Here is a 24,338-nt window from a genome sequence, read left to right on the forward strand (position 1 = left end):
TGGTTGACAGTGGAACCCCAGCCCTCTTCCTTGTGTTAGTAACCACTAAGGAGTCCGGGACTGAGTGACCCCTGATATATAATGGGTCTGACTGTGAGGGCGAGAACTATTTCTCGATTCTTGGATTGACCCCTCTTACCAGCGCGGGGGTAGACAGCGATGGGGTGAGTCGTCTCTTAACCGAGGCGAGGATAGGAATAGTTTGACTAGTTGGAGGTTTTTCCTTAATAATCCTTTCGACGAAATCAGTATCTGGGGTGACCTCCCCAGTTTCAACTTCAAAATGCACTGCTGCCTTCCTCAGTAGCGCATTGAAGGTGGGCTGAAAGTCTACTGGAGATGGGTTCCTGACCAGTGTGGTCCGAGGAGAAGAAATGTCTATAATGCCGGGGTCTGTAGACCCTGATGGCGACTGCCAGGGCTGTGAGCCAACTTCACCTGGGTCCTTCTCGTTGCCCTCCTCACCTATGTTAGTGTCATCATGAAAACCTTCTTCCTCTTGTTGGTCTTCATTATTCACAAACTTATCCTCTTCCTGGAAGTGAGAGTCCTCTTCAGTGAGGTCGTAACAGTTCATGTCTTCCTGTAGGGGGTTAAAGCGCTTTGGGTATTTAGCCCATGGCCCCTTCTGGAGCACCTCCCTTGGCCTCATGGGTGTCCTATTTTCTGGGATGGCCATGAACCTGTCTAGCTTGTCCAACTGCTTAGTTCTGTCCCATAGCGTCGAAGATAGCATCCCTTCGCCTTCTGAGAAACCTTCTCGCTGGCTAGGGTCTACGCTCGATGGTGGGAGCCGTCCCAGCCTACCCTCCGGCGTCCTCTGCGTTTCTTTGGCCTTGTGAGCGGTTATCGACGTGTTACCCGCCTTCCATCTCTGGCTGTCTTTCGAAGCAATACGCGCGAGGCTTTCGGAGAGCAGCTTCTCCGTCAAGGGATCGCTCGCCATCGCTGTAGGCATTGCAGAGTCTTTACTGGCGACGTACGCACTCTTGCGAGGCGCGTCGCCTGAGGATTTGGGGTAGCGCCCTTATTTACAGAAAGCCCAGTCGCGGAAGCGGTGGCGGGGAGGGCTTGCGACCCTTACGGTCGGCGGAAGGCGCCGGTGGACCCGACGCCTCCGTTGACGCTATGGCTGCCTTCGTCTTCGACGAATGCGTGCCGTGGGTGATGTGGTCATGTGTTTTCCTGTGTTCGGCCTTGTCGCCGGGGTGTTTATCTACATAAGCAGGGCGTGAGCCGGGCTTGTCAGGGCCGGGGACGGACGCCGAGGAGCGGGAACTCTCCGAGAGGTCTACAACCTCCGTTGCGGAGGCCGTGTAATCGCTTTCCTCGTCACATTCGACAACGGCGGCAGTCGGCAAGGAGTCAGACCTAGACATTGCATAGGCTACCCACCTTTTGACCCTGCGGTCTTTTAAGGTTTTGGGTTAAATAACTTACAGGCCGCACAGCCGTCCTCTTTGTGATCGAGGGGCAAGCAATGGTTACACCGTTTGTGCTTGTCCTTCCAGGTAAACTTGCTCTTGCAGCGCGGGCAAAACCTAAAGGGCGTCCTCTCCATAGCTGAGGGTATGAAATGTGATTACGACCTCGAAAGAGAGGGAGGGGAAAGAGAAAGGCATTCTTAGAGTGAAGCAAAGAAATGACCACACAACCCCACTCTCCCTACTGTATAAGGCCGGCGAGGCCAGGCCACGTATTCGGCAGCGCCGAAGGATCTCCTCCGCTCGTCCCTCCGTCGAAGATCTTGCTCGGCGGAGAACAGCTTCTACATCGAGGGAGGGATCCATGTGTATGGTTATAAATAATAGTAAACGACCAAGGGTCGAGGAAATGATTTCACAATGTCTCTTGAAGAGCTCCGCATAAAGGCGACCAATAACTAGGTGGAAAAAAACAATCTGAGAGACTTCGACGCGTGAGGGATTGTGGGTGCACTGCACGTCACTATAAGGATAGTGTTGCAGACACGCCTTGTCGACGTCCCCTTTTCGACTACGAAAAACAAAATGCAATACTCTGCAGTGACCACTGGATGTCGGACTATGCACAGCATGTGATTCTAAGCAGATTAACAAACATCAGAAACAAATACACACAACTGCATAGAAGAATAGGGAGGAGTGGAGGACTAAAAATAATCAGTTGTACATAAGGACCGAAAAATAAAGAAACCTCCCTAAACAGTGGTGGAGATCAAATAATCAGATTACAACTGGAGGATCCCCTAGGAAGGTATCTACACAATCTTAAGAACGCAGTTAAGGTACTAGTCCCACAGCCCACTAGGACGCAATAATTATTGCATTGCGAACTCCAGTCTTTCAAATCCAGCCTACGGAGAATTCATAGATCCGAAAGTCTGACCACACCCGGCCCACTTCTCTGTCTTAGCCAAGCTAAGACCTTAAACCACAAGGCTTCTTTGGGCTCCTGACCATTAGCCTTGCTGATACTAGTAATGATAAAGTTTCTATGGTCCATAACAAAGTCATGAGTACTCGGGTCTTCTATTTTGGGCATATGACAAACAGTGACCCTCCAAAACCATGTGAAGACGGTTTTGTTTGTTTATTGAAATGTCATTATGTTAATGTAACCAATTATTGCAAATTTGGACTGCAATGGCAAAATGAGACAGATTGTAACTGAATATTTGTTTATAAATGCCAATAAAAACAATTTAAAATCAAATTGAAGGCTTTTTTAAACAACAAGGACATAGTGATTCCTAAAGCAGATCAGGGAGGGGCAATTGTCATTTTAGGTAGAAAAGATTACGTGAAAGAATGTGAAAGACAACTGACAGATGAAACCTATTAGTTTAGATAAGACCCCACGCTGAGACTGCAACAAATGATCACTCAAAGAAAGTGGGTGTCTAAGAAAGAGGCTGAATGTTTAATATTGGGAAAACCTAGAATTCCCCAATTCTATACATTATTAAAGATACGCAAATCACATGTTTCACTCGAGGACACACCCTATCCCCCCTGGAGTAAATTCACTGCTTGAATATCTATCAAAGTCTGCAGATGTCCAGCTGCAACCTATGGTGAAGAGGATGGTGTCCTAAATAAAGGACACTACTAAAATATTTAAAGAGGGGGCAGGTTTAAGATTCAATTCTAAAGAATACATTTTGTTAGGGCTGGATGTGTAGCCTTACATTCCAGCATTCAGCAAGGCGCCACCATATCTATGCTGGCGGAACGGTTGCTCTTGAACCAAAGTAATACGGCTATGCCATCTTCTTTTATACGCTGGTGTGCAAAAGTCACGTTGACTGAAAACTTTTCATTTCAAATCAGGCTTTCTATAGCTAGATACATGGTACTGCAATGGACGCGATCCTGGCCCCAAATGCAGCAAATCTACATGGAGGCTTTTGAGGTGAAGAAAATGCATAACACTAATCCCTTTAAAGAGCATGTGCCCCTGTGGGGCAGATCTATAAATAACATACTAGTGGTATGGAAGGGTAGAGAAGAGGCTAAACCATTCTGCGAATGGATCAATACTCAGGACAGGTATTTAAAATTCACATATAATCTGAGTGGAAGTACCATTCATTTTTTTTTTTTAGGTACCACTATTGGAGTTAATGAGAAGAACAAGCTCTTTGTCAAACCATTCCATAAACCATCAACCAAACGCATTGTTACATTACACTAGTTTACACCTACGACATGTAAGAGAATCTGCTTCTGGGACAGTTTTTAAGACTAAACAGAAATAGCACAAATCGTCAAGATTTCATAAGAGAAGCATTAATTCTACGAGAAAGATTACATGCTATAGGCTATCCAAAAGATCTTACCGCCAAAGCAATGAGGAGTGCAAATAACCGTGATCACTACTGGAATATAAAGAAACACGGCAAAATAAAAGATGAGAAGAACAAGTTACTTTCTTACCTGGTAACCTTCTTTCGATGGGATGGTCCGACGACTTATTCCATCTCTATGACAGCTAATCACCACAGCTGTGCTGCTTCAGAAAATTTTCGGCATCTGCGTCCTGCGTTGATGACGCCGATACGCTGTCCTCGAGGGCCTCCGTCAAGCCGATGTCACCCGATGTTATAAGTAGGACGCACGACGCCCGTAGCCTCAGTTGTTTTTTTCCACAGAATGTGTGGCACCAACCTTCTGCCAGTAGGATCACAGAAAGCCTTGCGGAAACGGAAGCTGCAATCGCTTAAGGAATTCTGTAGCGGGGCAGGCAGAGAGGGAGCGATATGGAATACGTCGTCGGACCATTCCCATTGAAAGAACGTTATCAGGTAAGAAAGTAACTTGTTCTTCGAGAGGATTGGGCCCTCCGACGTATTCCATATCTATGACAGACAGCCAAAGCAGTATCAACGTATGGAGGAGGGAAAAGAATTTAGAATATAGAATTTAGAATGCCCAATCAAATTGCAGAATTGAGGAACGCCTTGCCAAAGGCCAGATCCTGCCCATGGATAGAATCTAGGGAGTAGTGTCTTATTGACCGGAGCCCATGTGGCTGCTTCACAATGTTATGAATAGGAACACCCCTCTGCAGGGCAGCAGAGGCAGCCATACCCCTAGTAGAATGTGCCCGTAAGCCTACCGGCGGGTCCTTACCTGCCAAGCGGTAACATTCAGAAATTGCCAAGATAATCCATCTAGACAAAGTCTGCTTAGTAACAGCTTGTCCCAAACGCCTTCAGCGTATCCTGTAAAGAGCTGATCGTCGACTCTGACCCAGGACATGCGTGAAATGTAGAAACTTAAAGCTCTCCTAGGATCCAACCTATGGAGCCTCTCCTCTTCCTTACCAGGATGCAGAGGAGGATAAAATGCCGGAAGAATGACCTTCTGGCTTAAATGAAATTCCGACACCACTTTCGGAAGAAAGGAAGGACGAACCGTAAGGACAACCCTGTCCTTATGAAACACTGAAGGGTGGCTTAACAGAAAGTGACTGCAACTCACTCACTCTGCGAGCAGAAGTAACCGCAACTAAAAATACAGTTTTAAGGGTTAACAGTCTCAAAGGACAAGAATGTAAAGGCTCAAATGGAGCACCCATTAGGAATTTTAGAACAAGGTTCAAATCCGAACGGGGCACCTGGAAAAGTGACAGTGGAAACACATTAGTGAGCCCTTTCAGAAACAGAGAAATTAAAGGAATTTTGAAATAAGAACACTCCTCAGACGAGCGCTTAAATATGGACAGCGCCCCCAGGTAACCTTTAATGGTACCCACTTGCACGCCCTTGTGGGCTAAAGAAAGCAAAAAAGACAATCACAGGAATGTCACATGAGAAAGGATCCACATTCTTAACCCTGCACCAGTCGCAGAACTTTCTCCAACGGCAACGGTACAGGGACTTTGTTGTAGGTCGTCTGGCCGATAGCAACACCTCCATCACGTCTTCAGGGAGGTCCCAATCCTTATACCTCAACCTTTCAGAAGCCAAGCGTGAAGGTTCAGGGATCTGACCTCTGGATGGAGAACCTGACCCCCCTCTGTGAGAGCAGATCGTCTCAGTAGGGAAGAAGGTGGGGAGGACAGATGGACAAGTCGAGAAGGTCCAGGTACCACTTTCTCCGGGCCCATGCCGGAGCAATGAGGATCATCCGGGAACCGAACCTCCGTAACCTCCGCAGGTCTTGCGGGATGATGGACACTGGAGGAAACACGTACAGCAGTGGGAAGGACCACTCCACCACGAACGTGTCCCCTAAGGCTCCTCTTGGAGGAAATTCCCGCAAGCAGAACCTTTCGCACTTCCGGTTGACACTGGCGGCGAAGAGATCCACTTGTGGGGTCCCCCAAAGGGCGAAGATCTCCAGGAAAATCTCCTGAGCCAGCTCCCACTCGTGAGAGATTGCGTCCGCCGTCTCGTTTTCATCTCTGGCCAGATGAACTGCCGAGATCGAAACTTCCTGCTGGATGGCCCAGAACCAGAGCTGCATCGCCTCCCTGCACAGAGGAAGTGACCCTGCCCCCCCCTTTTTGTTGAGATAGTGCATGGCCACTGTATTGTCTGTCAGAATCAGGACATTCTTCCATCGCACAGTCGGCAGAAAAGCCTTCAGGGCAAGCCTGACGGACCTCAGCTCCGACAGATTGATATGGAGTCTGGACTCCGACCAACAACCGCTGACTCAACTCGTTGGCATGAGCTCCCCATCCCATGAGGGATGCGTCCGTCACAATCGTCACCTCCGGCCAGGGTAGCCAAAATGGAGTCCCCTTCATCAGATTGCCTGCCACAGAAGGTCCTGGGTGACCGAGGGGGGCACCTGAACAGGGTCCGACATCCAGCCGGAGGACTGTGAACACTGCATCTTGAGAGCCCACTGCAGAGATCTCATCCATAGTCGAGCCACTGGCACCAAAAGAATGCAGGACGCCATGAGGCTGAGTAACCTCAAGAACTCAAACGCCGGGAGACTCTGGGCATGTTGAAACTTGTGCACCATCTGCAGAATGTGATGAGCCCTCACCTGGGGAGGGAAACACTGCCCCAGGGATGTGTCGAGCACTGCTCCGATGTACTGGAGCCGCTGGGTTGGCATCAAGTGGGACTTCAAGTTGAGGGAGGAGCCCAGCCTGTGAAGGGAGTGCCAGGTGACTGACAGATGATCCAGGACTAGCTCCGGAGAACGCACCCTGATCAACCAATTGTCCAGGTAGGGGTAGACGCGAATCCCCCCTTTCCTGAGATACTCTGCCACCACCACCACAAGCTTGGTGAAAACCCTCGGGCGGAGGTCAATCCGAACGGCAGGACCCGAAACTGAAGGTGCGAGTCGCCAACCGCAAACCTCAGGTACTTGTGCTTGGGATGAATCGGCACATGAAAGTAAGCGTCCTTGAGGTCGAGAGACACCAACCAGTCTTGAAGTTGAAGGGCCTGGAGGACTTGAGAGAGAGTAATCATCTTGAACTTGTCCTTCCTGCGGAGCTTGTTCAAACCACACAAGTCCATGATGGGTCTCAATCCCCAGTCTTATTTCGGAATCAAAAAATAAGGGGAATACCATCCCTTGTTCCTCTCCTCTACAGGCACCAGTTCTATGGCGCCTTACTCCAGCAGGGATTTGATTTCCTGCGCAAGGAGCGGATCCGGACTCTTCAAAGAGATTCCCTGGTGGATTGTCGTGAGGCCTCTGCCGGAAAGGAAGACAGTAGCCGTGGGCTATGATCTCCAGAACCCACACATCTGAAGTAATGGCACGCCATTCTAAAAGATGATGCGCAAGCCTCCCCCCAACTGGCGAACCATGGGACATGGCCTCATGACTGAGCTGAAGAGGCTGCGGTAGTGCCTGAGGGCAAAGAGGCAACTGCTCGAACGGCCTTGGCACCTCCAGTATCCTGTTTTCCACCTCTGGTACTCCTACGTTGGCCTCTTTGATTTGCAGCTCCCCTCAATTTACCAAAGGTCGAGTAATATCAAAAGGAACCTCCCCTCCATTGCTGTCCCCTAGGACGAAAAGGGCGGAGGTTGGCGAACTGCAGCGCTCAACGACATTGCTGCAGCCTTCGAGGTCTGCAAAATGATGGTCACCATCAAAGGGCATATTGAGAAGCCAGGATTGTACATCCGGAGCAAACCCCGACTTCCGCAACCACGCCAATCTGCGCATCACGGTGCTCGCCACCATGGACCAGCTGACACAGTCTGCCACGTCCAGACCTGACTGAACGGATTCACACATGGCATCCTTGCCATCCTGTACAAGGGCAAGAAAGCCATCCCGTTCCTCCCCTTCAGGAAGATGTTCAGCCGCTAAGGAAACAATTCCACAGAGTATGAGTGAAACGTGCCAAGGCACACACAGAGTTGACTGCTTTCAAAGCCATACCCCCTGAAGAAAACACTTTCTTCGCACAACCGTCAAAACGCTTGTCGTCCATATCAGGAGGGATGGTAGGGTACGACACCTGTTTAGCCGGGGCCGTAGCCGCCTGCACCACCAAACTCTCCAGAGTAGGGTGCACGGACAAGTAGCCGTGGTCGGCACTGGCTGGGAGGTATTTTCTCGGCAACAACTTCCCTACTGCCGGGAGACTCTCCGGAGCAGTCCAAGCCGCCGCCACCCTTTTTTGCAAGGCCATATGAAATGGCAGAACCAGGTCAATTGGTGGACCTAGGTCCAGGATATCTGTCAGGTCATCCTGCAGAAAATCCACTGGGGGCGCGCAGACCACCCCAAGTACTCCGACACCCTTGACATAAGCCACAGCTACGAAGACTCGGCGTGCGTACCAGACTCGGGCCTACTAAACTCCACCTCCGGGGAGGTGTCCAGACCACTGGCGTTGTGCAACGACTGACACAGGTCTTCAATCAGGCTATGACCAGACAATATTTTGTACCTCATCAGGAACCAAACATTCCTCAGACCCTTCTTCCACCTCAGAAATCTAATCTAGAGGCTGGAATGGGGCACAAAAAAAAGTGACAAAAACATGTTTGGACTTGGCCAGAGCCTTTTTCGGGGGTTCCACCGTGCCACGGGGTTCCTCCGACAAAGCATCCTCGAAAGGCGTCAATGGAATTGCGTCGACCCAGACAGTCCTCGAGGGCGGTGCCCCGAGCGTGTCCATCGATGGCCTCTGCCCCGATGGTGTTGAGGGTTTCCTCGAGCGAACCTCTCGACGGACATGGCGCCGATGGGGTCGACGTCTTCGAAGAAGACCTCACAGGCTCCGACGGTCTCGAGGGCGTCGAGGACCGGGACCTGTTGCGGGCATGGCTAGAGCGATCCACCTTGTCCGATCGAGACCTCAAAGGTTCTCGATGATCGTGCCGACCACCCGAGCCCGAAGGCGTGCAAGTGGTGGCTCTAGCATGGTCACGGCCGGCTTCTCTCGAAGGCGTGGACAGACCGGAGCCCTGTGATTCAAAAATCACCAACATTTTCTTGCGAAATGCCTCCCATTCCGCAGGAGTTGAGTGCTTGTTGGGACAAGCAACCCGCCGACGGGCAGAATCCTCCGACGAGGAAGTAACCCGGTGACGGCGCTTCCGCGAGTGGTGATTACCTGTCATAGATATGGAATACGTCAGAGGACCCAATACCCTCAAAACTTGTATTTGTGAATACATACAGTAACTTATCAAACCAGATAAAAAATAAATCACCAATAATTGGAGCATTATGGAAAAGGGGGAATACCCGATTGAAAAACTCATAATAGCCTTCAAATGGAGAAACAGTCTTATTAAAGAACATATTACACAGAATTACATGAATCCTAGAACAATGCAGACAAAAGACTGAGACAAACATGAGGGCTAACACTGATAAAAGGACATTGACATTGGGAAATGTGCACTAGTTGTCCTCAGGAATTTAGAAGTACTGAGGTGGACATTGGACTTCGGAGACCATGGATCCAGAGAAGTTTCACCAACTGCAGTTCCAGCATGCTAATCTATAGAATCTGGTGCCCGTGCAAAAAACTACATATAGGCAAAACAGGGTAAAATAAAAATAAGAGTGACAGAACATAAAAGCTGTATAAGAAATAGAATACATGCAGCGCCATTAGTGGATCACTTTATGGAACACATGCATACAGCAGAATAACTCAAGTGGACAGTCCTAACAGAGTAACCCCAAAAATGTCACTCTAGACAAAAGGAGATTGATGAAAGTTACAAGAACTCATCTTTTTGGCCCAAAGTGTAGAAAGAAGCCTGAATTAACAAATTGAGTGTTTATAGATGTATATAAAGAAGAGCCGTAGACAATCAGGTTAACAGCACATAAAGCGCCTAAAACACGCGGGCATCGAGGCGCTGTTACAGGTAGTAAACACTACATACAAGGTAAATGAGAACATACAAATTGGTTACACAGCCAGCTTACATTCAGAAATTATAGGCAAACAGACAAGTTTTGAGGGCTTTGCAGTAGGTCCAGTGTGACTCTTTAGCCCTCCGTGCAGGAGGGAGAGAGTTCCAATGTTTTGCAGCAATGGATGGGAAACTCAACCCTCCAGCTGTGGAGTGTTTGAACTTAGGTTGGATCAATCCATGGCAATAAGGTGTACTGGTGGGCCTGGACTTAGCGATTTTCTGGGCCAAGTGGGCGGAGGCAGATCTGGAAATGCACCTGTGCGCGATTTTGAGAGTTTTGAAAATGATTCTTTCCTGCAGTGGAAGTCAATGTAACACTCGTCGTGCCGCCGAGATGTGTTCAGATTTGGGAATGTTCAGGGCCGCTCGAAGAGCGTTATTTTGAGTAGTCTGAAGTTTCTGTAAATTTAGTGCCGAGGTGCCAGCAAATGGAACATTGTAATAATCCAGCCTGGCCCCGACCACTCCGCGCACAATAGCCAGACAACTATCTGAATAGGAATGGTCTAGCAGCGTTAATCAAGTTAGTTGTATATGCTGCCGATGAGTAAATGGCATTCATTTGGCGGGTTAAGGATAGGTTCGAGGTAAACCCCCAGTGTTTTTACCACTGGGGAGACTGGTATCTGGTTGCCATCGATGGCAAAGGCAGCGTATTTTGTGTCAAGTCTTTTAGCAGTGTTGAGGGTCCGACAAGGAGGAGCGCTGTCTTCTCGTCGTTGAGGCAGAGGTCGTGCATCGACATCCAGGCTTGGATAGTTGCGTATGCTGAGCTCAGAGTGTCCGAGTCATTTTAATAGTTACCCAAGAGGGGCAGGAGAATTTGCGTGTCATCATCATAGTTGGTGTAGGCTATGCCGAGGGAGTCGAAGAGTGGCTTTGTAAAGATGTTATAAAGCGTAGAGGAGATGCACGATCCTTGTGGAACTCCACGATTAATTAGGGCAGGTGGAACACTGGCATTTTCGGCAAATACTCTCATTCCAGGAAGGAGGCAATCCAGGAAGTAGCCTCAGGTGAGAAAGAGGCTGAGGTGGTGAGATATCGGCAGAGAACTACATGGTCCACCAGGTCAAAGGCTGTGGACAGGTCTAGTAGGAGAACCAGGGCAGGTTTCCCTTCATCATGAAATGCCCTATGGAAACGCAGGATACGTGCCCACGTCACCAAAACGGAAGGACAATCGCTTGCACGGTTTCCAGAGTAAGAATAGACGCCATCGAATCTGCATCCCTGACAGCAACCACTTATACATGGTACAAAGATTATTAAAAGAGCAATTTCCACTTTATTTCCACGTACAGCTAAAAGTAAACATAGAAACCGACCGGAAACAATTGAATATGCAAGGAAGAAATCTGGAAATTCAATTGCACTCCCATGACTAAATGAAAATGCTATAGGCGGAGGTGCTTTTCGAAACCGTTTAAGGTAAATACATTTTAAACATTAGTTTTGATGCTAGACATATGTTTTATTGAAAACAAGAAACCTAATTGATAGGCAAAGCAACTGAAAGACTTTTATTCTCTATGTTTTTGTCCATTTCAGCTAGTAAGACAGACGAGCGAATCTAAAATAATAAAACTCGATGTGAGGGAATTCATGTCAAAGTTTTAAGAGGTAATTACAATTATGTTAAAGGGCAAAATATATAAAAATTAACAGAGCGAGAACATATGGCATCAAAAGTAACTAATCTATCCATAGCATCGAAACATACAAGAGTGTAATTTCCACAAGCAAAGGACTACAAAAAGCAAAAGGTAGTACTCCACTCCAGCACCCATTAGAAAAAACGCTGTGGGCAGTTCTAAAATGCATGCCATTGTAGACATGTACGTTTATAGCACGTCAGATCATTTTTTTTTTTTTTTAAAGGGGAAACAATATCCCTATGAATCGTAGCCAAGAACAACATGGAAAACTAACCATGTGTGATATTGTTTTAGGAGGCATTGAGCTGCTAAGAAAACATGAGAGGTGCAGAAATTAAGAAAAAGGAAAGAGTGGGAGGAAGCTGCAATAACACACAGCTTCAATAATACGCAAAAAAAGACATTATAATTAAGGACAAACAGGAGCCGGCTTGACCCTGAAGAAATTCCCTATACATTATTTTTAACAAGCTAGAGAGGAATTACACATGTAGGGTGAAATATATATGGAGTATAGATGTGAATAGAGGTTTAGATAATGTATGGTCAATTAGGTCTGTTTAATTGTAATACTTTATTGAATGAATACTCTTGAGGAGCTGACTATTGCATACTGTAAAAAGCACTTGCACTTTACAGAAATTGGTAATGTCCTTGGGACCCACTGTAACAGTAATATATATAGAAAATCTGTTTAATGAATTTAACAAAAAAGTGAATAAAATAAATTATGTATAAATACTGTTTGAATAGTGAAATTGAGCAGTGAAGTGTGAAGATGGTCACCTTTGCGCTCCCTGAAAGATATAGACCTGAGAGCATTTTGTAGTTCGTTAGCGGTTATGCTTAAAGAGGGGTTGCTCTAATAGGTCTTTAAATAACCCTCTAGTCTCATTGTGCTGTGTAGTAACGGTTTACCACCAGGAAGGTGCAAGCTTAGGGAGAGAGGGATGAAGGACTGAAGACCCCGGTCCTAAGAAACCGTTTGAATGGTTTGGTTCCTCACCCATTCAAACCAAATTCCTTATGTGCCTATTATAACAGAAAGGCTTGATGTCCAAAAACCTGAATCAGTCATCTGTTGATCCCTTGGCCTGTTGCTACCTTTTTAGAATTTTTTTTTAAACCTTTTTATTTGCATTTCAACACAAAACATAACAGATGTCAACATAAAACCAACGAAACACGTCACTTCTCTACTGGCACATTCAAGGTGGAGGTTACAATCCATTTCCGCTCGTTTAGTTCACAGCGGGGCCTTCTTCCCCTCCGTACATTGTATGCTTATGCTACTCTGTGCGTTACACCAGGGTTCAAGTGGCCCGGCCACCTCCCCTTAATCAGTCCCTCTCCTGTTTGCCGTAATTCCTCTGTCATCTGGGCAGTCCTCCTCCGAGCCTCTGGGCTCGCAATTGCTGTCTCCCGCTTCACTCCCAAACAGGTCCTGTACCAGAGTGTTCCATGCTAATACCTTTTCCCCACCTTCACTTTCCCCCCTATACAGCGCCCTTGTAAACACTGCTGTTTCAGCAATCACCGATTTGTGCAGGTCCGCCCAGCACCTCTCTGTCGACGGTCCCATGCTTGTACTCGACGCCATTGCTATGCAGCGTTTCGGCAGTATTGTCATCAAGTCTTTCATTTTTGCCAGGTGTGTTCTGTGTCTGCCTCCTCTCTGGAACAGGCCGAACAGGTAAGACTGCAGTGACCATGCCATCATTTGGATCCCCCCCTTCGACGCTTTCGCCTTGATAAAGTCCCAGAATTGCGTTATCCTCGGGCATGACCAGAACATGTGCAACATATCCGCCCACTCCTCCCCGCAGCACGGACAGCTCTGGGTCTGTCAACTCCCCATGTTCGACATTCTTTTGGGCGTTCGATATGTCCTATGTATTAGGCAGAGCTGCATCTGTCTAAACCTTGCGTTCCTGGAGACTTTCTTTGCATATCCAAGGGCTCAATTCCATTTGTCTTCCGTGAAGGGTTTCTGGAGCTCTTCCTCCCATTTAGCCCACACTTGTAGTTCTCTCGTATTGTTAGCGCCCAGCGATTGTTCATAAAGTCTGGATACTGTGTGCACCCCCCCTCCAAAATGTCATACCATGCGTCCAGGGCCCCATCCTGCTTCGTCTGCCTCGGGCAAGATCTCCCACCTCTTCCTGATAGTTCGGACCATGTTACTGTATACATATGAATTGGCCAGTTTGTATGCCTTGCTCTTCTACCAGGGTTTGAAAGTCCACACAGTGGCCGTCATGCCACACATCCCCTATTTGGGCAACCCCCTTGTCTTCCCACTGCATTCTATACGTTGTCAAATTCGCAATGCAGGCATCAACCATTCCTGCCAGGGGGATCTGCCTAAAGCAGGGGCCACTCACCCCTTGGATTTTCCACGCCCTTTTCCATAGGGCCAGGCCCAGCTTGATCGCGTTGGGGAGTGTTTTGGCCGAAGTTGCCTCTATACACTGGAGCTCCCTCAGATAGTATTGCTGCACTGCCGGCTGGAAGAGTATGGAGTATATAGAGGTGTCTTCACCCATCTGTAACACAAATTGAAGTTGACCTGCCAGGTAATATTGTTCGAAGTCCGGGAACCTAATTCCCCACCATTCATAGTCCCTTTGTAGTGTACTGAGTGCTATCCTGTTTCTCCCTCCTCCGCACAAGAATTCCCTTGCCATGGTATGTAATAGTGTAAACAACGACCTGGGTATGTTATAAGGAATGTTAGTGAAGTAATACAGGAATCGGGGTAGGACAGTAATTTTCAACAGGGAAGCCCTCCCTATCATCCACAGTGGCAGCGTCCTCCAGAACTGCATGGCCTTCCTCATTTTGTCTAGAGCCGCCTGTGTGTTAGCCTTGTGTGTCTCCTTGGTGTCATGATATATATCCACTCCCAGAAATCTGAAGGTGCGTGGCGTCCACGTGAGGCCCAAGTCCGGTAACTGGGCTATGGCCACTACTCTCAGATCCGCTAGAGGGAACAGCGAGGATTTACCCTTATTGACCGTGATCTCAGACAGTCTGCTGAATGCTCCCAGGGCTTCAAGCAGGTCCGCTGTATGTATTTGTGGGTTTTGGACATAGAAAAGCATGTTGTCAGCATAAATAGATATTTGGTGCACTACCCGGTCTACTCTATTCCTCTGTCCCTGTACTCGGCCCAGGCCTGTCACTACCTTTTCCATATTTCAAGTTCTAGTTTCTCTCGAGGGCAGGGTTCATAATTTATTCGCACTCACAGGTATTTTAAAGTTTCTCAGAACAGTTTGTTAATAATTCCTCTGCTGCAGCGATCGTTCTTGATGTGGATGAGGCAGCACCCTCAAAAATGCTACCAGGGGAAGTGCTACATCAGTCTCCTCTTGCCTAAGTTTTTTTGCTGTATGCACAGGTAGGTAAAAAATCCCCCACCTGCTATCCCCAACTGGTGAATTTCAGCTAGGATTTTGCAATTCTCTGCTCCCCACTGCCTCCCCTACCTCCCCAATTTGCATTCCCACTACTTAGCAAAGCTTCTTTACTTAGGCTAGACATTTTGCAACTGCTGTCAGAGTCTGGGCTAGAGTGCCCAGTCTGCTTCACAGAGTATGCTTTAAGGTTTGGCCCCTGCCAGTCGTTGGGCCCAGTTTCTCAGCAGGTGTCTTACTAGAGCCTGTCCCTGAAACCTGGCCTCTTTCCAGCACTGTCATAGCTGGCTCGGCCATATTCTTATCGGTCTCCACGATACTGGTTGGCCTTGTTGGTTAGCAAATTTAGGATCTACTCCCCTGGTACTTCTCAAACCCACTTCACTATAACAACTCTCTGAGGAACTCCACGCTATCTCACACCAAGTCAGGAGGCTTGTGCCTTTGTTGATTAAAAGTGTTGATAATTGAATCCAACAAAAAAGGCCTGATTCGGCAGTTGTTTACCCCCATTAGCTTTATTCGACATGATTGGCTATTGCCCGATGGTTCTCTCCCTTCCGCATTATTGCGGCTGGCGTTTGTGTTTTCCCCGCAGGTGTTGTGTATTGTGGCATGCAAGGAGGAGGACACAGACTCAGAGGACATGTGTACTTTTATTAAAGTAAAGGTACTAAGCCTAACTTTCCCTAGGACTATGGGTGATCCAAACCTATGTTACTAACTAAGGTGCTTCTTAGTCGTGAATGTCCAAAGAAAGAAGTCCGCTGTCCAAAAACTCCCCCAACTGACCCTACCACTAAGATAAAACTAACTTGGGTCAGGAGAATGGTTCTTCTACTGGAGGTACTGCTAGTACCAGTCTTCACTATATAATCCGCAAATAGTTTTTCGTGATTTGTATTCATTTCTTTAGTTCCCCAAGCAGGGTGTTTAACTTTCAGTCTTCTCTTTGGATCCCTTCTGAGGGAATAGGTTTTTCTTTCACGTTTAGGTTATAACAGTTCCACTTCTCTTGTATCAATTGATTGTTCAACTGTCTTCTGTCTTGATGTTCAAGGTTACCTCTTTCTCTCTTTAGTATTACATTATTCTTGTACAGCAAGGCATAACATGAGCAGTGTCACATAGCAATTTGCAATGCAATTATTTATTAAACTGACACTTGTGTAGCAAATTAACTATTTAATTTACACTTTTCAATGAAAGCACAGCTTGCCCTGTATACCTCTCTTGCCTTCAGGGATCTCTCCACCCTCCTTTTTCTGTTCACTGCAAGTTCAAAAGGGGCTAATTGGGGGTTGGTGGGATAGGGAGAGGGAGAATTAGGCAAGAATTATTTTTCTTTTTCAAATAATTGCAAACCAGAAGTAATTGGGCTGATACTTTTCTTGAGCCAACTAAATCCTGCCTGGCAAAGAACAATCAGTATGTGCTAACTTTTCTTTATTTTTTATAAAGCTAGTCATGCAATTCTATTCCTAAAATTTTAAGTTGTCACATAATGCATACTTACAATATTGCTACTGTGAAACACTACATTGTCTCCATGCTTTACAGGAAAGCTTAGGTTAGTGTATCAATCTCTTAGTGTCCACTATATTTCATGTTTGAGAAGATACATCACATTGCAGAGAACAGTTTTGAAAATGTACATGATCACACGGCCAAATGCTTTTAAAAATGGAAAACCTGGTTCTGTAACCTGCTGGTTGCATACATCAGTGCAACTGATGCTCAATCCATGAGCTGATGATCCCATATTCCTTGACATGCTATCTTATCAACCTGTTGCTTTATAGCAGTTACCCTGTTCGTTCCCTGCCTGCAAAGCCTTCCACCATGCTTGGTCTCTGGCTTTATATCCTCTTACATAATAAATACAAAAAGCTAAATAGATGTTTAAGCAAAGTAGTGATCAATAGTTCCATCCAGTCTGTACATCTACAGACCTACTGTAACACCATACACTGTTGGCCTTCAGACCTTGCTTTGCTCTATGATTATGATTGCAATATATACTAGCACCTGTGGGAGAAAGCTTGCCAAACCGTTTTCAGAGCCCATATCAATTTGTGTCCATTCATTTAGCTAATCGTTTACATTTTACAGGCACTCAACCAGGGCTTGTCAAGTCTTTTCGTCCACTCACATACTCTAGTAGATTTTATAAAGGGTGAGTACCATTTGCAGGGGATGTTTGAAAAACATTTACATTGTTTGCAGTAAATGTCAATACAAGTTTAACTGTGCGACCGTAGTGTGCCAAGGAATGAAACGGTGTCATGGTTATGAAGTCAGGGGCACAGGCATGCAGGGGTCGCATGCACAGGAGACCTGGATGGACACTGTTCTGGTGCCTTTGGCACCAGGCTCATGAACAAAAGTAAACAAGAATATCCATTTAACACCAAAAAGCTTTTATTATGGACATAGCCCTTCAGATGCATTAACCTTGAACATTACATCCATTAAGCAGCCCCAAGTGTATTCTTGGGTGTGGCTGCTAATGGATTGCCTTTGCACGTGCTCACTCTCTAGGAGTGGCAGGGTGTGGCTGGTAAGCCGGCCCTAATGGGGATGCCCACGATCTCTGCTGTATAAGCTGCCCCGATCCTCAAGACCGACACTTTGTGTTATTCTTCTCTTGCAAGCAGCGTAACGCTCACCGTCGCCCGAGGTCAGACTTACCTTTGAAGATCCTGCTTCCTGGACATCCTGCTAGCCTACTTATCAACTGGGGGAAGCTGTTCTTACCTGTACATCTCTTCGGCGAACCAAGTATTCATCTTTACACTTCCCGGAACGTTGAAATTTTCATCTTGGCACCGCAGCACGGCACGCTCCGTCGTCGACAGCAGAGCCTGCAAGGAAAAACAGAAGACAAGGTTAGACATCGAAAAAAAACAAACAGTCAGTTTAAGGTTGCGCTTGGCCATACTTCGCACTTTCCTTAAACCATCACTTACCTGCTGTCGATCATTGCGGTAGCATCCATCTTCCATCCGGCCGCGTCACACATCTGCATTGAGGCCGCATTTCCATCTAAGGGAAGAAAACAGAAGAGACATTATTGTGGGCATAAATAGGAGCAACATATAAAGACATTAAACAGAACGAACAGCATCACAATAGCTCAAGAAAGACTTACCAATCATAAGGAGAAGCATAGTCGCAGCTGGTCTGGACTAATCCTTATCAGGGATCAGTGAAGGAACTTGATCTCATTCGACGCGCCCCTGCCCGAAGTAGCAGGACGGAGAGCTTATGTTCCATAATTCACAGGTGAGCTTTATGGGACGGCGTATGCTCACAGAAACCGTACTTTGGGGTGAAGGGTTCGAGAGGTACAACAATCACAGATTGGTGCACTCACACTCTTATCTCCACGCAGGAGCAGTATCACCACGTACCACCGCTGACAGCTTTTCTACTGAGAGAGGCCTGAAGGGGGTGATTAGAGTTCAGGGAGGGCTGCAACCGCGCCCCAACGCCTCTGCAGAGACCAGGTGAGCGTAACAAACGGGTTGTGGTGACATGCACCATGTTACAGAAAGAGCATTTACATTTTAAGTCAGTTGCCATGGGCAGTGTGCATTTCTCTTTGGTGAAGTAGGTACACTAAGTTACTGGACCATAAAGACGAGCAGAATTTTAACAAATTTGCAAGGCCTGACTCATCACACTAATGTTTCACTTCAGTGGAACACACAACTGTTGTATTGTTGCTCATTTTATGTCTTGGGTACAAACAACATCTGGTAACATTAAAAATATTAGTATAACATTGCTAATCAAATGAGTTTGTTTGCTAATCAAGAACATTTTAATTAGCAAACTCTATTAATCAATTTTTGAAAACTAATGTATGCCTTGTACAGGCTAGAGTTCTTCCCCTTTTCCAGGATATTTTCTTACACTCTTTGCCCAGATTCTACTTTGGCTTTTCTCGTGATTAGTAAGCTTCATATCTGGTTTCAACGTTAACTCCATTTTATGACTTGACGAGTGAACGGTGCAATATGATTGGCTCTGGATTTGCAACCTTCATATCTATTTGGCTTCAAAGTTAATTATATTTCACATCCTCTACTAGGACGAGTTAACTCTGCTAGATAATGATTCCCTTGAATCTGCCTGTACCTCCTGCCTCCTGGTTACCTTCGTTCTTGAAGGAAGATGCTTTCGAGAGGTTTAGCTCTCGGGGACTAAGTCTCTCTTAATGCACACCCAAAGCAGTCTTCTCTCTGGCAGACAGATCTCTGGCTCTTCGTTCTCTCTTGTGTCATGGGATCCCGATACTCGACTGCATGCCCGACACGAAGACCTTCCATTGCCGGAGGTAGCAGTGACATTCTTCAGACTGACTATCCACCACGGATTAGTTCCCGTGTTCTCGCCATCAGCTCCTGCCCTGCCGCATTCTACCTGGTTTGGGGCCGCCGCAAGTCTGGCGTCCGTGAACGAGTTTGGAACTTGTCAGCTTTCTGATTCTCGTCAGCGGTCCTGCTGCCTTGCTCAACCTGCCTCTGCAATTCTCTGCCTCTTCTCCTGCTGCTCTGTCTTCATTCTCTGGATGTACGTCTTAACATACTTGTCCCAGTATACTGGACGTCATAATTTAAAAGGTACATGACCTTTACCACAGGATAATGATACCCATTAGTAGTTTCTTTGTCCCAGTCGTGATAGGTCAAGTCTTCTTGTGTTACATCCCATGTAGGTCATAGTGTGTCCAGCCTGAGGTAGTTCCTCATGGGAACTTGTCCCCCAAAGGGGGAGTCTCTCCTGTCGAAGTCCCACTTGCCTCTACACATATGAAGGGTATTGCAGAGCAGGGACACCTCCCTAGCCTCACAGGGGGAGCACCCCTCCCCCCAGGTAGAAAGGACACATTTGTCACAGTATCTTTTAAGAGTCATGGGCCCATGTCCAAGCCCCCGGCATGAGGTTAAAAGAAGCCTGTCTGCCGTATTGGAATCAGGCAGCGTGAACCCTTTGAGTCAGCTCCCATGTGTTTGTCGGATTTTCTCTCCCTAGTGAACACTGCCAGTCTGAGCGCAAGCAAACTGCATATAATTTGGTTGTATGCACAAGATTTACATTAGGCTCCATGTCACGGTGCACGACAGAGTGCACAGTCCCTCCACTCTGCCACCACGCATTGACCTGCAGACGGACTGCATAAAGCGAATAATCACATGCTGATCATGCACACAGAGAACAGCGATTCTGGAACAGATCATCATGGGGGTCTCAGGCAGAATGGTATTGGGCTTTAGATCTAAGGAAGCAACAGCAGCCTTATTCTGCCCACTAATGAAACATATTTCCCCACTGACTGAGGTCTGTTCAATACTCTTGGCCATAACTGTACAATAAGGAGGATTCTTCAGGATCCTCCTACTGACTCCATGGGTAGTAAAGGTGGGTCGGAGAGAGCGGATACCCAAGATGGCCTAGACTCTTTGCGGCTCCTGCTACGAGCTCTACGACCCACTCCACCTAATGCAGCTAGGATCCACAGAATAGTCCCTGAGGTTGTTGCAGTGGAAGGTGGTAACAATACAGACACTGGTGTCTCTGCACAGCAGGTTGAGCAGTGACCAACCTTCGAGAAACCATGGCACCACAGTGGGGGCGAGATGTTGGCATAGGGAGAGACTTGGAAAGAGGACTGTTGGTTGGCAGAAGGCAAGAGCTGTAGTCGCTGGCTACATTAACCGGAGGAGGATAATGTTATTACATGACCAGGTGTCATGATCTCTGCTTCCAAAAGGTCAGGGTTTTCCCAACTCCCTTGGAAGCAGATCCATAACCCAGGTTCCGAGTGCCAACCAGTCCCAATTGGGACCTTTTGGACCCAGTCCTGGCGCCAGTGGCACCAGGCTCATAAATATGCCCAGTCCCAGCGCTGGAAGCGCCGGGCTCATAATGCTTGGGTGGACTTACCTGCAGCAGACCATGCTGCTTACTTGCCTGCCAGTTGAGTCTCCGATCCTCTTCTGTTTGGAACTACTTTTCCTGTTGGGTGGGGCAGGAGCCACTCCCTAGGTTCAGAACACTGGAACTCTTCTGGAAAGCAGGAACTCTTTTCTTACCTAGGCGTGGCTGTGGAAGGAGATACCTAAGCACTACAGGAGGCTATTTAAACCACACCCGATGGATGAATCTTGCTTTGCGTTATTCTGCATCCTCTGCAGCAGAACGCTCATCGTGTCTTCTGCATCTGATCCTGGGCCTAAGGAAAAAGGCTTACCATCCTGAATCCAGTCTTCAGCAACACCTATAAAGACAAGAAAGAACAGGTTAGCATTACGGTCTTCAGTGACAGCGCTTCACTTACCTGGTCCATCGGCTGTCACCAACGCCTCGCGCTGCATTCCGGCATCTGAAAGACAAAGGCTCATCTACTCTTCGTGCGCTCCGGAGGTCTTCGCACTGCATTCCGGCATCTGAAAGACAAAAGCTTACCAGCTCTTCGCACGCTCCGGAGGCCTTCGGCGCTGCATCCCGCATCTGAAAGACAAAACAAGGTGCATTTAAAGACATTGGAGAACTTTAATACTCACGTGCCATTACTCCTTTCCACATCTAACCCAGTGGGTATTCCGGCACCCTGCAGCCGCTCCGAACTTGTACCTGCAAAATAAAAAGACAGTTAGAGCGCACCGTGAAGCAGGCAACAAGCGCTTACTTACGTGCTTCCAGGCGCTTCCATTCATCACATGGGCTCCATCTTCAAATCACTTCAGCCCGTCATCCGCCATCGCCGGAACCCTGCAAAAACAAGAGACATCATTACTAAAGACTTTTAAAGACATTAGAATTACTCGAAACGTACCGTTCGTGCAGTAAACGACGGACAGCAGTCCTCTGAAGTCAAGAGGCCTGCTCCCCTCATCCAGTGAAGAAACTGGTTACAGCACCCTGCCCCGAGGCAGATGGAGAGCACGGCGTTCACTTACCTAAGGTGAGAGCGTTAACCTTTGGGGTTCTACAGGAGAAGAGAAAGGGAAGAAGAGAGAGACATTCAATAACCCAGTTCATTAATCCCATATTTTCTATCTGCAGACATCTTACCCTTCGAGTCGACATACAGTGCACAGAGGTCCAGCCCAAAGAGCCAGCCGTGTGTTACACATCACCTTTGAAGATACGGTATACGCCCAGTCAAGACCGTCGCCTCTACGGGAATCAGGTGAGCGTTACACCAGGTATATATTCTAGTTCAGATAACAAGGTGGTATGAAAGTGCCCATTCCATGACGGCAATAGAGATAAGCCCTTGGAGTATTTTTTTCTGAGATCTTGGGTTCTCAAACCCCATCCTCTGCTTACCTTGAGTCTCAAGCATGTAAAAAGTGCTAGCCATTCTGGACAGGTGTGGTTGTAGTAGGTCATGGCAGACAAATGCAGGATGCCAAAGGAGAGAGAACAAAAAACCTCTTCCACCATAGGAGAACAAAGCAAACGAAGGGCTAGAGAAGTTACGCCCCCCCCCAGAGGGCCCAAAAGAGGAGCGGGGTGACAAAAGGGGAGACAACTATCATCCCGGGTCCCAGAAATAGCCTGCAGTGGAAACAGTAGAGACAAAATTAGAGGACACATACAACAGGGTGGCAACTACAGAGCACTCAGTTGACAATCTGGAGACTAGGTAGTTGCACCCGCACCACATTAGGTTGCATATGTTTCCCTAGGACAAGTGACTCAATTCAAGAATCATGCTAATGGCAGTTTTTTGTAGGCAACTAAAAAAGCTGTGACTCTGGAAAACCTGACATGGGGAGCCAACCATACAGTTTTTGGGAGTCCACTGCAAACATTCTGGAGCTTAATCTGGAAGAGACCTTTGTTCATCTGTTTCCGGGGGAGGGGAAGAGGGAGCAGGGTCACAGCTGGCAGCCCAATAATCTAGTGGGTGCACAGGCTACCCATGGGAGGGCCACCACGAGGAGCAACTGGAAGAGCATTACACTGTTTCAGCAGCTATCAAATGTAAGAGCGTGGTAATTAGAGGTCACTGCTTTTTCAAGTTTCCCGACATGAGTCCAGAATTGCTGTCCGTAAAAAAGGCTCTTCTGAATAGTAGGAAAGTTAAGAACTAAGGCGGGTACGGCTACAGTGGGGTTGATGGTTACACTGCATTTATTTATATTATACTTCTTGCAGGACACCTCAAGCTTCTTTGCAATGGGCCAGAGATTGAACCCACGGTGTAAAGCATTTTACTGTTACAGAGGCAAGCATGTTGCCCCAAGCTATTCTCCCGACCTAAATCAAAGATGGTAGGATGCATTTGTATCACAAGGGGAAACTTAACAGTTTCACCCAGGAAGGGGCTGCCATGCCTTTATGAATTGTTTGGTAGGGGTGTACTAAGACAATTGCAGATGAGGACATTGATCCCCAAGAACTACAGAGGATTGCTTCCATACACTTGGAAAGAGTTTTGTTTCTCTGTAACGATTCGTACTGGGATTGCTTCTGGTGAGTTCAAAGGAAGTGGGGAGGGCGGGTGCTGTGGAGTTATAGTGTCCCTGTCTGAAATATATGAGTCATTTATTGATACGGAGGTCCACTCAGGTTTTGTTTCATACAGGTCAGTGCATCTTTCACTCCCCGCCCTCCCATCTTTGGCTCCTAGAGGGATGCTACTGTTTTTTCCCTTTTATTATCTCCTACAATGGTATTCATCTGGTTAGTTGGGAGGGTTCTACGTGATTTCGCCGACCTATTTTTGGTCGCGGTACTTTTCATCTCCGGATTTTACATCGCCAGAAACCCTGTTTTTGGTTTTTGGTTTTTTTTTTTATTCTTGGGGGGGGGGGAGGGGGAGTTCCGCCCCCAGACCCCCCCTTACTATTATAATAATACCCCAACAAAACACCCCCCAAAATAAAATTTTAAAAAAACAGGGTTTCTGGCGATGTAAAATCCAGCGATGAAAAGTACCACGACCAAAAATAGGTCGGCGAAATGCGTGTATACCTTTGGGAGAACAGTAGGGGTTAGAGTAAAGCGAGTTTATGTGATTCACAAATATTGATCCAATATTTTGTCTACTAAAATAGGTATTTAAAAAAGGCACATGGTAGTCAAATGCAGATCTCAACTATCATTCATGGTATCCATAAGTATTGTCCAGAAGCATAGAAAAATATTAGTAAACTGGGAAAACTGTCCCAGATGACAACAAAATAGACATCTATGGCAATAAAGAAGGCACCACTTCAACGAGCTTCTTCTCAGCAACAAGGAGGAAGAAAAAACAAACCGGTAAGGAAATAATAGGACGGAAGGATGGAGGAAAGACGTTCATGGCTCAACAGAGGCAGCATTCAAGTCCATTGTGGAGAGATGAGAAGATAGACAACAGTATTGTTACTGAAGAGAATGTATTCT

The 24,338-nt window shown here is 47.0% G+C and overlaps 1 protein-coding gene across 5 annotated transcripts in view; it reads right to left on the reverse strand.

Annotated features, from left to right (window-relative positions):
• ELF2 (E74 like ETS transcription factor 2) overlaps positions 1–24,338 on the reverse strand; it is a 1,226,980-nt gene that overhangs the window by 600,321 nt on the left and 602,321 nt on the right. The window lies entirely within an intron of this gene.

This window comes from Ambystoma mexicanum, chromosome 6q (genome assembly GCF_040938575.1).
Source record: "Ambystoma mexicanum isolate Mex_15411 chromosome 6q, UKY_AmexF1_1, whole genome shotgun sequence".
Taxonomy (NCBI): domain Eukaryota; kingdom Metazoa; phylum Chordata; class Amphibia; order Caudata; family Ambystomatidae; genus Ambystoma; species Ambystoma mexicanum.